Consider the following 18,514-nt stretch of genomic DNA (forward strand, 5'->3'; position numbering starts at 1 on the left):
TCTGGTCCCCCACAGCGTCTTGCCTGCCACTCTGGTCCTGGCAGCCAGAGAGCAAGGTGGTTTTCAGAGCTCTTATACCTAGACATATAAATTCTGCCCAACCATGAACTCAGCACAACCTCGGGGAAGCCATATTGCTTGCACATGGTTTAAGCATCTCATACTATGGCTATTCACACCTCCTTAGGTTTGGTTTCATACCTCCTTAGGTCTGGTCAGCTGGATATCCGCAAAGGTTTTCTCTAATATTTTCCTTGTACTACTACTAAAATCTCTTTGTCCATAATTCAAGATATGTCATCCTTCTGTGAGCATCCCTTTGGTCTCAAAGCTAGGTCTTGCTGCTTGTTCTTACATTTTCCTCCTTTCCGTGCTACTTTCTTTACTAACTTTCTTGTTCTGCCCTCATCACCTGAGTATGTCAATGTAGCACCTCCCAGTAGTGCAGTAAACAAAGTGAGCAATATCTGTCAAACATGATTCAGTCTCTCTCCACTTCTCCCAAAGAACAGAACCATAAATGAGGAATTTTGTTTTAACAGAGATTGTTACTTTGAGGGTTTTTTTACAAAAGATTCATATTGTTTCATGGTTTTTATGTTATAAAAGGCAAGCATGTGTATTGTATTGGAAGAAAAAGGGAAAGGACTGTGAAAAGAGTAGAAATTTGTTTTTCCAGAAGATTGTAAATTGTTGATATTTGATTTTGCTACACCTCAGAATGGCCTTCCAGTTTCAAAATTGCTTTCAAATGAAGACAGTCTGCTTTCAAAAGGATAAAGCAAAACAGAAGTTATTGTAATAATAATTGCAGATGGGTAACACAATACATTTTTTCATGAAAAGTGTCTCTGAGAAAGACAGAACCAAACATTCATTTTGTTGCTAGAACTCTCAATTCTCTCCTGCCCCACCATAAATCCAAATGCTGGTGAAATTTTGATCACCTTAAGTTGTGTTTTGCTTGAAACACGTTTTCCAGCCACTATTACAGAAGAGCTTTTCTCATCAACTCTACAATCCCTCAAAATGGAGATGGTTCCTAGCTCGTAGCCCTGACTGAACTCTGCCTCCTTGAATTCTGTAGAAGCAAGCCTTGCTCTCCTGGAAAGAGTATTGCTGGGTTTGGGAGCAAAAAGATTTCTTCTGTTTTGTCACCCACCTACTCCTTACTGATGTTTGCTACTGTATCATTCCGTTTCATCTTACATTAGTTTGCACATTTCTTGGAGAAGAGGCATTGGACCTCACTGCTGTGGTCCCTAAATTTGAAAAAGATAAAGACAACAGGGGACATCTGTTTACTCTCCCTAAATAGAACTAGACAAGGTTTGGTTGGCCTAAAGTGGTCAACACTCCTTTGAACTTTTTCAGTGCTGTAAGCACCTAAGACTGTCTTAGGCTTCATGATGTGACATTCGAATATCTATCCCTGTGCATTTATATGTTTTTCTAACAAGCCTGCTACTGTGCCAAGATCTATCACAGTACATTTTGGTCAAAAATAGGCATTTTTACATAACACAGTAAATCTTACTGTACTCATAGCTAAAAATCCACCATGGCATGTGCAGTTCAGTTCAGTGTTACACCTGATATCATTGCAAGCACTTGTGTGGGTAGGAGTGCATGGAAAGCTCTTGGTCCAAAAAGCTTTCTTTTCTCTTCATTGCAGTTTCTAGTAGTATTATGCTGCACATGGCTATAAAACTCGTATCTAAAATGTTGTGCCATGTCTATATTTATGAAGCCTGATGTAAAAGTGATTACTGACCCATAGCTTATATCACTGTGAGCTGGAGAGATTGCCTAATTGGCCCATTTCTCTTCCCACCGTACCATACCAATTTAGAGGGCTCTTCCATATACACTAACAACAGGGACATGGCACATAGACGCCATGAGCAATATTCGATCCAGGAGGAATTTGCCCTGGGAATTAAGTCGTGCTGTCAGTAGCATCCACGCACCCTCAGTGAATGCACGGTTGCAGCCAGCCTCTCTTAAAACTGAAACTAGTCCAATACAATCAAACATCCCCAATATACCTAAGAAAATCTGAAAAAATAAAAACTAATAAGTTATTTTTATAGCCCTGTTTATAGCCCCTTTGTTTATGCAAAGATAGGTCAGCTGAATTTAAATCTGTAAACCCTTAAGTGTCACACACGATGCTAGAGTGCAAAAAAAAAAAAAGTGTAAAAAAACCCGATCAGGACTTGTTACACTTTCCCTTCCGAGCATGAGGTTTGAACAACCTTTTTTAAGAACACATATAATTGATATCCACTTCCATTCAAAATCCAAATTAATTTTCTCTCTCTCTAGTGTACTACCACTCTGAATACTTCCATCAGAGAGTGGTAAACCAGAAGCTTGCTGTGTTTGCACAAAATAACTGCTGCACTCTGCTGAAAAATATCCACCCTGCACTTCCGCTCAGAGTGTGTTGTTTCATGCTGTACGGTCAATAAGCATACGGATAATCAGGAAACTTGGCCCTCCTCTTACCCAGAACTGTTTTTTCCTGAACCAAGAAGCCTCTGTGTAAAAACACAATATTGCACTGATGAAGAAATCAGTGTGAACTGACATTATGGGAAGCTGTTTGCCTACTGGATTAGATGAGAATTTTTCACGATATAAGGGATGTCACTATGAAGCAACATAAATATGTAAGTATAAAACATATTAATCATGTGTAATGATAATTCTGTGACCTCCTGTTTGTTTCATCGAAAGAGAACTGCAGAGGACTTCAAAGACAGTGTCCTCCCTGTCAGGTCAGGGTGGAGATTATGTGAAGAGTGCCTTTTCCAAACACAAAAGGAAAGGAAATAAAATGAACTAGCGGGGAAGTAAATTGCAAAACATGTGCTGTGCATTGTTATAGAGTCTCGCTCTTTGAACGGTGGTGTGATAAACCAAAGATTTGCTGACACTTAGGGAGAGCACTGACAAGGTAAGGTTGGCCTTTCCACCCCAAAAGTAGCAACCTGACCAGCTGGATGTTAATTTATCAGAGCTGGCAGAAAAACACTGGGGGAGTCAGTAAGAAGGGAGAAGCATTTTAGTAGAATATTCACCATGAAGAAAACCAGAATGATGCTTTTTGCAGCCACTGGGGCAGTATGCTGGAAAAGAACAAAGATATTGTTGCTTGGGGAGTCTTGTCTTTTCACAGGCAGCTTGACGCAGCTTTAAATTGTTGTCCGTACAGTGATGTTTGAAACTATCTATCTACTTGTGCTCACCTTGAGCGATTCTTTCCTGGTAGCGAGCCTAAAGACCTTCCTCGTGCAGTAAAGCCCTTTGAAAGTTTGTCTGGTATTAAACTATCTTGATCAGATAGGGGAATGGGATGGAAACATTTTTCTTCTGTTTCCTTTTACTGCTTGGGTGATCTTTGAACTCAGCCTTGGCTGGGGAGGAACTGAAGTAGTAAGGGGAGAACTGAGGAAAGCCAGGGTGTCTTCAAATCACTTTCAGACACAAGAATATAACGTCATAGCAGCATCCTCCTTGTAGCAAGCATGTGTGCTTTGCATATACAGTCTCCTAAAAATGACCAGATCTGGTTTTCTTCTCTGCTTGAGCATGCACTTTGGAAACCTTTCCAAGCTGCTCAGAGTTGCTCCCTAGCAGAGCCATCAACTTCCTTGCCTAAGATTTTCCCTGTGAGGATGTGGAATAATCTCAGTATTTTGCTGTGCTAACTGGACAACACACACCTTCTCCAAAGTGTGTATTTCAACTGAACTTGATTTTTTGGGATTACCTTGGCACATGTCTCTTGAGATTTTGGCTCCTTTTGTTGTGTGCTCAACTGGACTCTGTGCCTTCCCTTTGCTTGCTGGCACTGTAGGTGAAAGCACAGCAAAAGCAAATCCAGATATTTCCATCAGATCTGCTGATATGCTAAGCGCATCCACTCATGAAACCAAAGGGGGTCCCAGCTGTGACTGCATGTGCAGGTTCCCCTGACTGGAGAGGGAGACCTGATTGTGGCCTTTCAGTACTTAAAGGGGCCCTATAGGAAAGATGGGGACAATCATTTTAGTAGGGACAGCTGTGACAGGACAAGGGGTAACAGTTTTAAACTAAACCAGGGTAGGTTTAGACTGGATCTAAGGAAGAAATTCTTTACAATGAGGGTGCTGAAACACTGGAATGGGTTGCCCAGAGTGGTAGTGGAAGCCCCATCCCTGGAAACATTCAAAACCAGGTTGGACGGGGCTCTGAGCAACCTGATCTGGTTAAAGGTGTCTCTGCTCTCTGCAGGGAGGTTGGACTAGATGCCCTCTAAAGGTCCCTTCCAACCCAAAGCATTCTATGATTCTGTGATTAAATCAGACAGCAGATAAGATTTAAAAAGGACTGTGTCCATGCCCTTCCTTTTCATTTGGACACTAGTATAATAGATCACGATGCTGACAGGAAACTTATCGTGAGGATTCAGTGATGGACTTGAGATAGTTTGACGGAGTCCATGTCCTCAGGACCACTGTGTCAGGCTCTCTGCTGACTCAGGAAGACAGTTCAAATTTCAGGGTTGTCTGGAGCCCCAAAAGATATTTTCCTTTTACCTTTGGAAGAGATTTTGGAGTAAATGACTGCATCATGAAAAACATAAGAAAAAAGAAAGATATTAACTCATTGCATGTGATTCTTAGGAGTTTATTATGCAGCTGAGCATATTACTCTAGAATGAGAATCCCTGTGTAACCCATTTTCTACAGGAAATCACTGATGGTCTAATACAAGGGTAGTACACAACATGATGTGTACAGGTAGCTGTGCAATGATCCAGTGATCCAGAGTGCTCAAGATTTGACTCTTCTTTGAATTACACTCATATAAATTGCATGGAAGTTCATGGAATTATGCCAGTGTAAAATTAGTCTGGGATCATAATCATGTAGGGTGACCTTAATTAAGTTACATTCCGAATCAGTGCTGAAATCTCAGTGACAAGAAAGTAGTTTTCTGCAAAGCCGTTTCTCCATGTTAGCACATATCTCCCTTTCTATAATTTTTTTTTCTGAAATTCAGGTTGGTTCATATACTGTGTGAATCCTCGTGTACTGCAGCCATCCTACACGGTATATAAACTGTTAATATTTGATTTTAAAATGCATAGGTCTTGGGGCTATGTTTTAGTATTATTATTTATGAGGGGAAGGGGGATGCAGCTGCATGATTTAAAAGGTGGGTGAGTTTCCTGGTACAGTTCATGGCTCCCTCCCACAAGCAGTTGTGCCGGGACATCTGGAAAATGGCATCATTTTCAGGGGGAGTAAGAAATGGTGGTTGGAGGCAAAGGGTGTGGGTTAAGCTAACACCAGTGACCAATATTTTACACAGCCCCAGGGTCTCAGGGAGAGGTTGCAGAGGCACAGGACCCTTGGGCAGAAAAAGTGCCAGAGGGACATGCTTTCAGAGGAGAGAAGTTTTAAACTCCAAAACTATCTCAGGGAGAAGTAAGCTATTTGCTAAGGAGGGAGATGATAGATTTCTATGACTTGGAAGGGTACCCACCCAAAAGAAAAGAGAAAAAATTGGTCTTAAATGACATCTAGCCTAAGCTGGAAAGACACCCAGAGGTATCAGGAAACAAACAGTAGACATTATTTGTTTCATTAGAATTGAACACTTTGCGTGTTAGTCAAAGTAAATAGTAATTGCTTCATGAAACCTTTTGCAAAGTCTCTGTGCAATTCTACTACCCACTGAAGAGGTTAATTTCTAATCCAGAGTCCCACAAAATTGGAGTTCTGGAAAAGGAGGTATGTGGGGTATGGGAAATTAGAAGTGGCACTTCTACTCCTGGGACATAGGCTGCATGAACTGTGAAGTCCTATTTTTTGAGAGGATATAAAAAGATATTCTGGGCCCATGATGGGAAGCACAGAAGTTGAAGAAAGAGCCAAAGCTATCCCTTGTCAAACCACCATCCACAGGGCCAACAAGTCATTGTCAGGGACATTTAGCAGGGAGACAAGTGACAGGTTCCTTTAGGAACATTTTTGAAAGCTACAGAACAAAGCTTCATTAATAATGGACAAACTGATGGGTGGATTGTGAAGAGCAAAATTATACTATAACGCAGTATGTTACCAGTAGCCCAAGTATCTGTGGTCCTGTGAAGATTACTTCATTCAATTTTATTCAGATTACACCCATTCCTTTACATATCATCCTGAATAAATGGAAGAAGTATTTTTCACAGAAGAGCTTGAGAGAAACAAGCCATAGTTGTGGCCATTAATTTTTTGAATGATTTGTTGGAAACTGCATTAAACAGCAACATCAGCCCACAAATGAGCTTTGAAATGTTCTTATTCCAAGTCTGTGCAGATGGGTAATTTGCTGTGTAATCAGTTTTCACAGCCACCCTTTCAATCAGGGTCACTTGTCTTATAACCGTGCTCTTGTTTTGCAGGTTTATATTTCATAACATCTCAGAAATGCTGCATGTACAAGTCCGGTGACCAAAAAAGAGATAACTCACAAAATACAGCAAGATTATGTCCATAGGCACTTTGAATAGGGATTTCAACAAATATAATATTCTGGGAATGTTAATAAAAGATAGAAATTTAGCCAAAAAGTAGCTATCTAGAAACCAGTAAGTGACAGATCTTGAGACTATTATTCTAGCTACTCTATGAAACTTAAATTTGTGCTGTAACCCAAGGAAACTACAGCAGCGGTATTCTTGTATGCAATTAAAAAGAAATCTCATATAGAAGTAGAAGACTGATGTGGCAACTATGTAAATCTAGGATGATGTCACCCAAAACACTTTATGGTCCTCCTAGTGTGTAGGTACCACACTGGAAAACATACAGAGATTATCCACCAAAGTGATACAGAGATCAGAGTATAAAACATATGGGAAAATATCAGAGGAACAGAATTTATACAGAGATCACTCACTGGGGACATTACCATTATGTAGAAGTGCGTTTAATGAAGTAAGGGAATTCTTCACATTAGTACAAGAAGGTAGAACAAGAAGCAGCAGCCTCAGACAAAGGAAGAAAAAGTTTAGGTTAGATACCATGATTTTATTCCTTAAAACAGACAAGCTGGATATTAAAATAAGGCTGACCAGAGACAGGTTATCTTCTTAGGATATGAGCAAGAGTGGATAAAACTTCACATGAGAGGGGGTGGCACAGCCACACAAGGTGGAAGTATCAGTTTGAGCCCTGTCAACTCTCCTAAACCAGTAAGCCACCTCTGAAAACAGTGGAGAGCAGTGGCACACGTGCTGTGCCCCTTGGCCACCCATAGTGTGAGGACACTGGCAGCTGCTTGCAGGAGAGGGGTGACATGACAGAAAAAGCAGAAAAGGACCTGGGGGTGCTGGCTGACAGCTGGCTGAATATGAGCCAGCAGTGTGCCCAGGTGGCCAAGAAGGCCAACAGCATCCTGGCTTGTATCAGGAATAGTGTGGCCAGCAGGCGCAGGGAAGTGATCGTGCCCCTGTACTCGGCACTGGTGAGGTTGCACCTCAAATACTGTGTTCAGTTTGTAGTTTCACTACAGGAAAGACGTTGCATTGCTGGAACATGTCCAGAGGAGAGCAACGAAGCTGGCGAGGGGTCTGGAGCACAAGTCTTATGAGGAGCGGCTGAGGGAACTGGGGTTGTTTAGTGTGGAGAAGAGGAGGCTGAGGGGAGACCTTATCGCCCTCTACAACTGCCTGACAGGAGGCTGTAGTGAGGTGGGGGTCGGTCTCTTCTCCCAGGTAACGGGCAATAGAACAAGGGGAAATGGCCTCAGGTTGCACCAGGAGAAGTTTAGATTGGACATTGGGAAAAATTTCTCCACCAAAAGGTTTGTTAAGCATTGGAACAGGCTGCCCAGGGAAGTAGTTGAGTCCCCATCCCTGGAGGTATTTACAAGACGGGCAGACGAGGTGCTTAGGGACATGGTTTAGTGGTGGGATGGCAGGGTTAGGTTAACAGTTGGACTTGGTGAGCTTAAAGGTCTTTTCCAACCTCAATGGTTTTATGATAATATGACACTGGCTCACCAGCAGCTCCTACAGCCTCTGTTCTTGTCAGGTGGGGCAGAGGCACACATTTCTGAGGATTTAGATGACTCAGGAGTTTTCTTCCAGTTCTTTGTCCTTGGTTCCCAATTGTCTATAAATTAGATATCTTTCTTAATATATAAAGACTGAGGTTATATTACTTCACTCTGTGATGCAATAAAGCGATGAAACACCAGGAGGAATGGATAAAAAAAGACCCAGCAAAATGAAGACTTGCATGTGGCGCCTATATTGAAATTTCTCATGTAGGGATTTCAAAGTACCTTAAAATAGTATAGGAAAGTCTTGACAGATTATGTTTGAGGACATCTTCACTGTGAGTTTAGGATTAGTTCCAAGTAGTGAAAGAACAGGTAAATAATCTCAAGAGGAGATGCAGATTTTTCCTGCTGCTGTGTGCCATTTTTGATTCCCTACAAACAAATTCTGAAGGGCTTTTCTAGATTTTTTGTGTCCTTATATTGATGTCTATGCACTCACCAAGAGAGTCTCCCTTTAGTTTTCACAGGTCTAGATAAATAGAACTTGAAAGGCTGAAGAAAGAAACTTCTGCTGTTGTAGAAACCTCTGGCAAGTACAAACCAGTATCATATTAAGATCTGATACCTTAGACGTTAAAGCTTGACTGTGCCCCATTAGAAATCTTCCATTTCTAGTTACATCTTTTGGCAGCCCTCTCTAACCCTGATGGGTTGTAAAATACTGGGACCCTAAATGGGTTATTCTGTCTATGCTGTTAGTCCTGGGACTTGAGCTGGTTGTATTTTTTTGGAGGAGGTGAGAAGGAACACGGCAGCTTCCACTTAAGAAGGAGAAAAAGAAATGTTACTCTGCTAGTTGCTTTTTTTTTTTTTTTTTGGTTGTTTTAATGGCAACCTTTTTGAAGCTACTCTCAGAGCTTCAGAACATCAGAACAAATCCAGGCAGAGAGATTAGCAGGCAGGATAGTGCAGGTGAGATGCTGAAAGACACAGGATAAATACAATTTATCACCTGAATTTAACCAGAGCTAGAGGGTATCTCTCTGCCAAGTGTGATTTGATTCATCTGGACACATACACATGTATGCGTGCGCACATAGATGCGAGTGTGTGCATGTGTGTATGAGAGAAATTTCTTCTGTGCTTTGTATTGAGGGTATTCGCTGGAAATGATGTATGAAATGAAATCCCCATGCTCATGGCACGCAGGGAATATCAGACAGAACTCCACAATCACTGCAGAGATGGGCTTTGCTATTGGCAGATCAAACGCAGCCAGAAGAGCAAACCAACCTGAAAGACTCTGGGGAAAACAAATATTTTTTTTTTAAGTTATAAAATAACGTTCCCACCATTTTAATATCATTTCTCCCTTTTTTCTCTCCCTCCGGCATTCCCCTGGGCAGCCAGCTACATTAGCTGGAGCCTTAGAGAGATAAGAGCCCTCCCCACACAGATTTCCCCTTAAAAGCCCTTCACAATGTGTTAAAATTACATTTTGAATAACACTTTCTAGCTTTTTTTATTAATTTTTTAAGGTGTTTCTACCATCTGAGAGTTTCTTCATAGCAATAGTAGTGGGCGGTCGGAGGGGAAACCAGGGGGTTGTGCTCTTTTCTCCTCCACGCTCACAAGTACCACACATTTGATGTTGCCTCTCTGAGAATCCAAAATAAATGAAAATGTCTCCCAGCTATGCCATGAGTCGTGAGGGGAATCTATGACAAAAGGAGTGGCTTTCCTAGGCCTTCCCATCGGCTGATCCCAGGGTGAGAGCAAGGTGGGAGGGTCGTGAGAAATCCTCCCAGGGAAGGAGCAGGTATGGACATATCCTCTTTTGGGGTGGTGGGGTTTCCCTCCACCCATTGCTGGTGCTCGAACGCACCTTAACATTTCTGGACCGCTCTGTTTGTGGTGAGATCATTTCAGCTTGGCTATAGATTGCTGAAGAAGGACGTTTATTTATAATACGCGGCGTAGGAAATTAGGCCATTGTACTTCTGCACAGGGGAAAGATTCATAAAAAGTCACACAGAATTATTCTTATATAAGTGACAATGACATCGTTGTAAGGAGGAAGCAGAACTTTATTTGTCTTACTTAAAATGATATATAGAGCACTTGTCTGTTTATTCCACTGCAAACAGCTTCTGCAAAAACAGCGGTAATTCCCTAGGGGGTTCTGCTGATAGTTATAAGTTACTTGAGCAAAATCTCTCAAGTGAGCTACTGCCTTACAGGTAGCCATTATTCTAGATTCAAAGGGCTTTTTGTTGTTGTTGTTTGTTTGTTGGTTTTTTAAAATTACGTTCTGTGTAATATTGCTTTTTAAAATATAAATTGTGTCATAACACCACTACTTTTCAAGTAGGTAAGTATCTGTATCTAAATCAAAGGATGTACTGCCAAAGGAGAAACCAGTCAATAAATTGGCTTCATAATCAAATCTGGCTCAGGTTAAAGCAAAGTTAGTGTGATGGATTCAGCTGAAACCTAGTAAATAGCAGCCTACATAATTAAGCTGCTCTACCTTCGTGTAGTCTCCCTGGAAGCTTATGGGCATCTCAAAGGCACAAGAGTGACAATCAGTAGCTAAGCCGAGGAAATGAACAGGCAATATTGCCCACCCAGACGTCATTCCTTACCCCCCATTACCATCGTCTCACCTCTCAGAAGGATTAGCAGAATTTGTCTTCAATTCTTTGATGGGACCACAACATCCTCCTCTAATTTAAGGACGGATTCTGGGTCTGGAAATCAAATAACTAATATTATGTAACGGGCAAAAATCAACACTGAAGCTTGGTCTTGCTCTCTTTTTCTCATTTACGCAAGCTTATGAGCCTATTGTCTATGAAGTCTCAGCCTTCAGCAGCACATTTAGAGGGTGTTTTTAAACAGATGACAGGGAAAAAAAATAGAGACGCAGAATAAAAACAAGCCTTTGTAGTCCTCACAAACAGTTTGCTTTTTTTTTTTTTTATGGGGAGGGGGGAGGAAAGAGAGTAACAAACTGTCCGATGAGGCCAAAAGGAATGGGAATTGGCACTGAAGCCGACATGGGTTTGCACCATATTCTTATTACTAATTAATTGCAATCATCAAACTATTTCTTCAACTAACTCAGCTTTCCATAGCCCATTTTCATTCTTGATTGATATTTTTCTGGTTGTTCAGCAAGAAAGTGAAAACTGCAAGGTCTGTAGTTTCTTTTTAGTGTTTTAGTCCCAAAAAGGAGGTTTTCAAAAGTTGAAAATGTATGAAGCCTAGCTTAATTTATTTATTGGGAGAAAAACAACCCCAAATTAATTTCCAGGAAATTAATGCAATGCTTCTAATTTACTTTGAGAAGTCATCATCATTTCTTGACTATTTTTGGTTCTTTGGTGACCCAGGGAAACTCTCTTTCACTATGACAAAGCTTCTTTTTCTGTAAAAAATGGCAATAATAATTACCTGCTTCACAGCAGTGTGGTAAGATTCAGTTAATTAGTGTTTTCAAAGTGCTTTGAGATCCAAGGATGGAAGATGCAATAGAAATGCAAAGTATTATTATTATTCAGAGTTAACAACCAAATTTCAACCATTTGCACTTATCCATCTTAACAGCATGTACTCAAGGGAAGAAAACACATAACTTGTCAGCAGACAGTCCTCTTAATGTGGGTTATAAAACCACCTTCTTGATTACCATCTGGAGTAACATTCACAAGTGAGGGATAGCAGATGTGTGCGCATGGAGAGATGCATCCCACTTTCCCAATCCATTGGACACATCACTGTTGTCACACTGTATCCATCCAGCCCAATATTATGCCTCTGATGCCAGCCAGTGCTTGGTGCTTAAGGGCAAACAAGAGCGACTCTTGCCTTTCCCTCCATCTCTTCGGGGGGGGGGAAAAAAACAAACGAGCAAACTCCTCCTTCCACTTCCCTCTTTCATAATAACAACTCAGCAGCCAACTGTGCAATGTTCTACAGTGGATGAAAATGTCTTCCTGACCCCTGTGTGCAATTAGTTTCCTCCCAGGAGCATGAGATTTGATTATTTTTGCCGTTATCTTCGCTTGTACAGCCACAAGTGTTATTATCTCGTCTTCATTTTTCAGATAGGCTTTTTTTTTTTCCCCTTGAAGATTAACCTGAACCTTCCAGAGCCCTTGCAGCGAAGTGCCCCGGTGCCCTGTGGAGGTGTGCTGCCTCTTGTAGGGGGGAGCAGCATCAGCCCGCGGTCAGCTTTCACATCACTTCTGACCCCTTGGACGTCTCCGGAGACCTGTCAGGAAGGGATGGGGATGTGGAGGTGGAAGAGCTTCATGAGCAACCTGCAGAAGACAAATTTGCCTGGGTTTAATGGAAAGAAATGGGTGTTCAGGCTCTGCTGCCATCCTGCCCCTTTTTTTGGGACGAGGAGGCAGGCATCTGAGAAGATACACTCTGCAACGCTCACCCATGGAAAGCCAGCGCTGAGCACACGTGGTTTAGTGGACTATTAAATGCATGGTCCTGGTGCCATTTTATTTACGTACCTTGGGTGGGAATAAACTGAAAGCAACCCTGCCCTCAGGACAGGAACATCATCCCTTCCAAGCACCACACAGTGTCTGAGCCCTGAAACTCATCGTGGGTGGAAAGCAAAGCATGCGCGGCTGCTAAGGATGGCGTGGGTTGCGTCGTCAGAACGGCTTGTGCAATCTTATCCCAAAGTTCAGGGCTTGGAGCAGCAATTCCCAGAGGCACCATGTCCCAGATGCCATCCGTTTCATGGCTGCTCTCTCTGCTGCTCTGTGTTTTATGGGCAGGTGGGGCCAATAAAACACCTCACGCAGTCAGCAGGAGCCTTTCTGCTGACACTGGTGGGCTTTGGATCAGGCCCCCCATGGTCTGCTCTAAGTCAGACGCTGACATTTTCAAACTTCAGAGATGGAAGTGCTGGAAAACTTAACTGAGTGCCTATGAATTGCTGTAAGAAATGCACTAACGAAATATTTATTACATGAGCCACTTCCTTATCTTACTTTCAAGTTGTGTTAAAAAGAAAAAGATTTATAGGTGACAGAAAACAATATTAAAGTCAATCAAATGCACACAACCCTCCGGGTCCCCAGGATGCCACTCAGGGTAGTGACAGTCCATTTTAAGTCAGCGAACCTGTTTTGTGCAATGGTCTCAAAAAGCAGGAGAAAAGCCTGGTTTGGCCTAGCAGGTCTCTGTACTACCACATGGCTTTTTGGGTGGTGAGCCGGGGTTCAAAGGAGCACGGTGTATCTATCACTGCCATAGTTAATCCTATCATTAGAAGATATAAACAACCTTCTCCCACATTAGCAATGTTTACCTCATATTGCTCTAGCATTCATTTTCACTAATATGATACAAAAGTGTAATGATGTATAAGTGTTTTTTAATGTTAAGTAAGTGAAAACAGGTGGGTAATTTACCACTGGCTCGATACAGATTGGAGCTGGCATTTCACAAGGAAGACGCTGGACTTTTTCTTCTATGTCTTTCATATACAATTCTTTTTATTTTCACAGTGTCTGCTGCTGCTGTTTATAGTTTATGCCACCAAGTCAAAGCTGTAAGTGCCACTGTTATTTTGGAGCCAGCAGAATGAAACATTTGTTTAGAAAGCTTTTGATTAGCCAAGGGATGAGCAAGTCTGATGCAGAGGCAGGACTAGATGACCTCTAGGGGTCTCTTCCAACCCAAAACATTTTATGATTCTCTGATTCTTTACGCGTATTTGTGTTGAGACTGAATGTTTTGCTTGCGTAAGTTACTTAGGAACCAACACGTGCTCCTGGAGCATGATCTCTCTTGGAAGAACGAACCCTGAAATGGAGGAGACAAGATCAGTGTTGACCAGTGGTTTCCGTGTTGTAAAACGGAGGACGTGCAGATTTCACATCACATTTACTGGGTATCCCATTTTTACTTTCACTGAGGGTATGTTCTTATTCATTCATTCCTATAAATATAGTAACGCCCGGAAACCCAAATGAGAGAATATCACACCATGAGAAAGAACCTATAAAAACATGGACAGAGAGAGTTTTGACCCAGCAAGCAGCGCATCCACACGCGGCTGGTCCCCTATGTAACGGATGGGAAAGGAAGGCTCAGGAAGCAGCGAAGTCAATGGGCTTTGCAGGGTCGCATGGGTCAGACCCCACGGGGAGACCCAGTGCTCCTGCGTCTGCTCCGCTATACCACACAGCTTCTCGTGCGCAGGATCGGGCTTAATTTCCACTTCAAGAGAGTTTTGACTCCCAAGCTAGTGTTGCAAGATTATTTCTTTTTATCTTTGTTCCTTTTTTAGAAACGTTTTGCTTAGTAGTAATTGCTGCTAAAATTTCACAGAACATTTGCAAAAGTGACAGCCTAATTCTAGAAAATTTGAAACATTTAAAAGGCATTTGTACAGAATTTTGGTGCTGAAAAGCTTTGTTGGTGAAGTTTTGTTCACTGAAGTTAGCTAGGTAATTTTTGCAAAGCAGAGGCCTTAAATTTGAGTACGCTCCACTTCCGTGCATTTCCTTGCTATATTTGGCATAACTGGAGGAAAAAATGTATATCAGAGATTCTGTTTTAAGGCACCAGATGGGGATTTCAAAGGCCTTAGAAATGGTGGGGAAAGTATTTCCTGAAAATTAAGAAATTTCCAATAAAAACCCTATTAAAAAAAAAGTATCTGGTAGCTTAAAACGCTTATTCACATTTGCTTTTACACTAAATCAGGGCACTAATTAGCTCTCAGTGAGGCAAAAAAAAAAGGGGTGTTTTACAGAGTCTCCCCCTTTCCTACTTGAAAAAGACTTAGATGTTTCCAGGTGGACTGCTGCTCTGCAGGGATCGGAGGAGTCCACCCGTGAGGGGCTTCCTGCAGCCTCCTCCAGGGAAGCCCACAGGCACCGTGTGCACATCCACTCTGGAGAGCTCATGAGCAAGAAGGACAACAAAACCAGCCATGTGTGAGTGTGACCATGGATATTCAAAGCATCCTTCTTTTGGGGATAAGTGGAAAAGGATGCACAGCTCCACAAGGCTGGTGGGGGCTGCAGGTCCCTGCCAGCCGCCCAGCCTGCACACGCTGGAGGAGCTGTCGGGGGGCGAGGACCGCCGTCCCTGCTCCCAACCCAGCTAACAGCTCCGTTCCACTCCCAGCCCTCTCCTTCCTTTCCTTCGGGCTGTAGCCTTTCTTCGTTATTTTCCTCTGGGGCTGCAATTTTTCCTGGTTAGCCACAGACAGTATATAAAACACATTTTACTAAAGTTCTTCCAACAAAAACTTCATTGAAACAACTTTTAAAGTTGTGAAAAAAATAACAGGAAATTCACACTTAGGCCCTTGAGGATGAAACATGACATATGTCTTCCAACACATAGGCACAATGGGGTGCGCTATAAAAGTAAATAAGGATCACACCATGGTGCCTAGCTGTTGGAGGACATGCCTTTTGCCATTAAGTTATCATTTCCTTACTTTTTTGTCCAAACTCCCATGTACTTTTAATTGTTGACTCCAGTGACTAAATTAATCGTCTTTCTTTCTTTTATTTTAATAAAGCAATATGTGACCTGCCTTAAGGTTAGAGACTAAAAATTAGCACAAGCATTAACATTTAATATACCAACCAAAATGAAGATTTACATTGCAAACGGATAGGCAGTCTAAATTTAGGCTGCTCACAAAATGAGGCTATACACAAATGTATTTCATTAATTATATATGTCTAGGAGAACTTAAATACAGCCAACATTTATGCATGCTGAGTACATGTGCCAAAAATGTTATAGTCTTGTATGGTGAATGCAGTTTTAATTTGCATGTGCAGTGTGTTTTTTTTAATAAAAAGGGAAAAAAAGTCCCTAAAATCTGCACATGCTTTCATTCTCCATTTAAAATATTGGCAAAGCAAATCTTCACAGTAATAATCACAGACTTCACTATTAATATCCAAGATGTATTTCATTCATTTGAAAGCTTCCCTCGTGGAATATTAGCACCCATTTGGACTCTTTTCATTCTCCAAAATGTCAGCTCTTGGGTTTTCTTTCCCTTTGGGGGTTCTGGTGTATTTTTAAGGCCAAGTCATTCCTCAGAATATGACAGAGAGGAAGAAACACCGTTAACCATGGCGGTTCATTGGGTTGTTCTCCCACAGGACAAAATAGGACGCAGCCCATTGATAAAGTCACATTACTTATTACTGGAACACATCTGTGAATCTTGTTTTAAGAGACCCACTCACAGGTGAAAGCTTCTGCAGTAAAGCCAGCCTTGGTACAAGAAGACACCTCCTTCTGGCTCTGCAGAGATTCATCGCACCTTACAGGTCCTGCAAACCCTGAATCCTTACAAGTCCCATATTTTCAACCAACAGTGAAATAGCAACTTACTCTTGAGCTAAACAGAGGCACTACAGGATGACCATTACTGTCAGATTAAAAAAGATATCTCCACGTTCCTACCCGACCATGCCCATTTTTCACATCGGAAGGGGCTAGCCATTGAACCAAAGACCCAGTAATCTGTTGCTAGGTCTGGGGTACCTGCCCTGATTGCTGGGCTGGGAATAGCTGTGCTGCATTTGCAATTGATCTGATTCCCATGCCTGGGTCCCATCCACAGAGGGACATGCCCTTCCACTCAGCTGGGGATTAGGGGCTAGAAAGGAAGATAACTGACAACCTCAACTTAAGGGGAACATAAATATACCTGTGAATTGTGGAGTAAACAGCTGCTGAGTGATTAAAAGCTAAGTAAATCTGAACCACTTAATCAGTTTTTAAAGCTGTTTGTTGCAAGCATCCTGCAAAGTGACAGATTTTTTCTGCTATATAACAAAACATAAAATGAAAGGAGCCTTTCTTCCCTCATGACAGCTTAAAAGTGCTGTGCTGTCTTTTTTTTTCCCTCAGACTCTGAAGTGTTGTCACTTCAGGAGAATAGCTGTGCCGAGGAGGGACCAGCCTGTGAAAGGGGCCCATCTCCTCCCTGACTGGCACTCTGCATTGCAGGGACCCACATGGATGAGAATGACCCTTTGGCAAAGGAAACTGGAGGTTAAATACCAGTGATGAAAAATTCTCAGGGAAAGCATGTTTTGCAAGAGTGTGCCCCAAAAGAGGGATGCCCAGGCTAGCATGGACAGAGTCTGCTTCCAGTGATGAACAGACGCTCCTGAAAGCCACTCCACACGTGAATGCTGCCCGTGGGGCAAGTGTCTGCTCTAACCAGCAGGTTGCAGTCTAGCCCTGAATGGCAACAGTAGGTATGCTTTCTATATTACCCAGAAAAGTCCTAATACCCATTTTAGTTTCTGAACTATATACAGAGGAACCAGGGCTCTCACCACAGAAGTCCTATGGGGCAGAAGAACGTTGCCTGTCAAAACTGAGAAATACCAGACACAAGTTTTACCACAGACAATCAGAGAGATGTTTAGGCAGACAGAAACAAGGTTTATAACCTATATCTAGCACCCTTTGTATTATAAGCTCTTTTTATACATTCCTCAGAAATTATGGAAGAGGGAAAGGCTTACAGACCTGGTCCTTTGACTCTCAGGTTAGTACAAAACACCGTCCACCAAGGGAGCAAAAGCCACCTTCTGTCTTTGGAGGATGAGAGTGCTTCCCCACAGGAAAAGAATGATACCACTGCTTTATACTTAGGCTGTTGGAAGGAAGCAGGGGCCATCAGATAAGGAAGGAATCCTTCCTCTCCTCCCCTTCAGGAGTGATGCAGAGCCAGATGCCAGGGCTGAGCAGCATCTGCTTATCATTTTGGCCAACTCCATAGTAGCTCTCATGTGGTATCTGCAGAGTAAATGAGTGTATCTAGGAAAGTGGCTAAATCTCTAAAGAAGTTGTTTGCTGTTCTTATGTGAAGCTATTGGAAAAGAGATAAGCAGAGCAGCCGATGCTTCAGAAAGAGAATCATGGGACATGAAGGGTCCTTTCTGAAACTACTTGGAAGTCAAGGTGCTGGGACCCAATCGCTGAGATCTCTATCTTATTGCTAGCAGATGTGTACCAAAGCTTGGTTTGACAAAGGGATGAGCATGAGATAAAGTAATGGTAAACTGTCCAAAGGAATTTGAAGAGGCATTTGGAGCTGGAGTGACCTGGCACTTTCTGTTTAAGAAGAGTTTTGATCAGAATCCTATCTGAATCAGACTTCAGGGCTGATGTTTGAAAAAATTTGGAATTGCACTTTTAAGTTTTGATTCAAATCAGCTCCAGGTCTGAGAGAGTACACATCAAGAACATTTACATAGACAAACTTTTCTGAGCTTCATGTTGAATCTGCAGTGCTGCATGGCACCAACATTTATTAGCTTCTCTTTCATTTCGTCTCTTAAACTTGGGACAACTTTCTGATGGATTGACGAAGTTTCTACTCTCTCCTTCAAGCCTCTCCTCAAGACAAGCCTACACTTTGCTTTTACAAAAGTTAAAC

Source organism: Egretta garzetta, unplaced genomic scaffold, assembly GCF_000687185.1.
Source record: "Egretta garzetta isolate BGI_Z169 unplaced genomic scaffold, ASM68718v1 scaffold229, whole genome shotgun sequence".
In the NCBI taxonomy this organism is placed as follows: domain Eukaryota; kingdom Metazoa; phylum Chordata; class Aves; order Pelecaniformes; family Ardeidae; genus Egretta; species Egretta garzetta.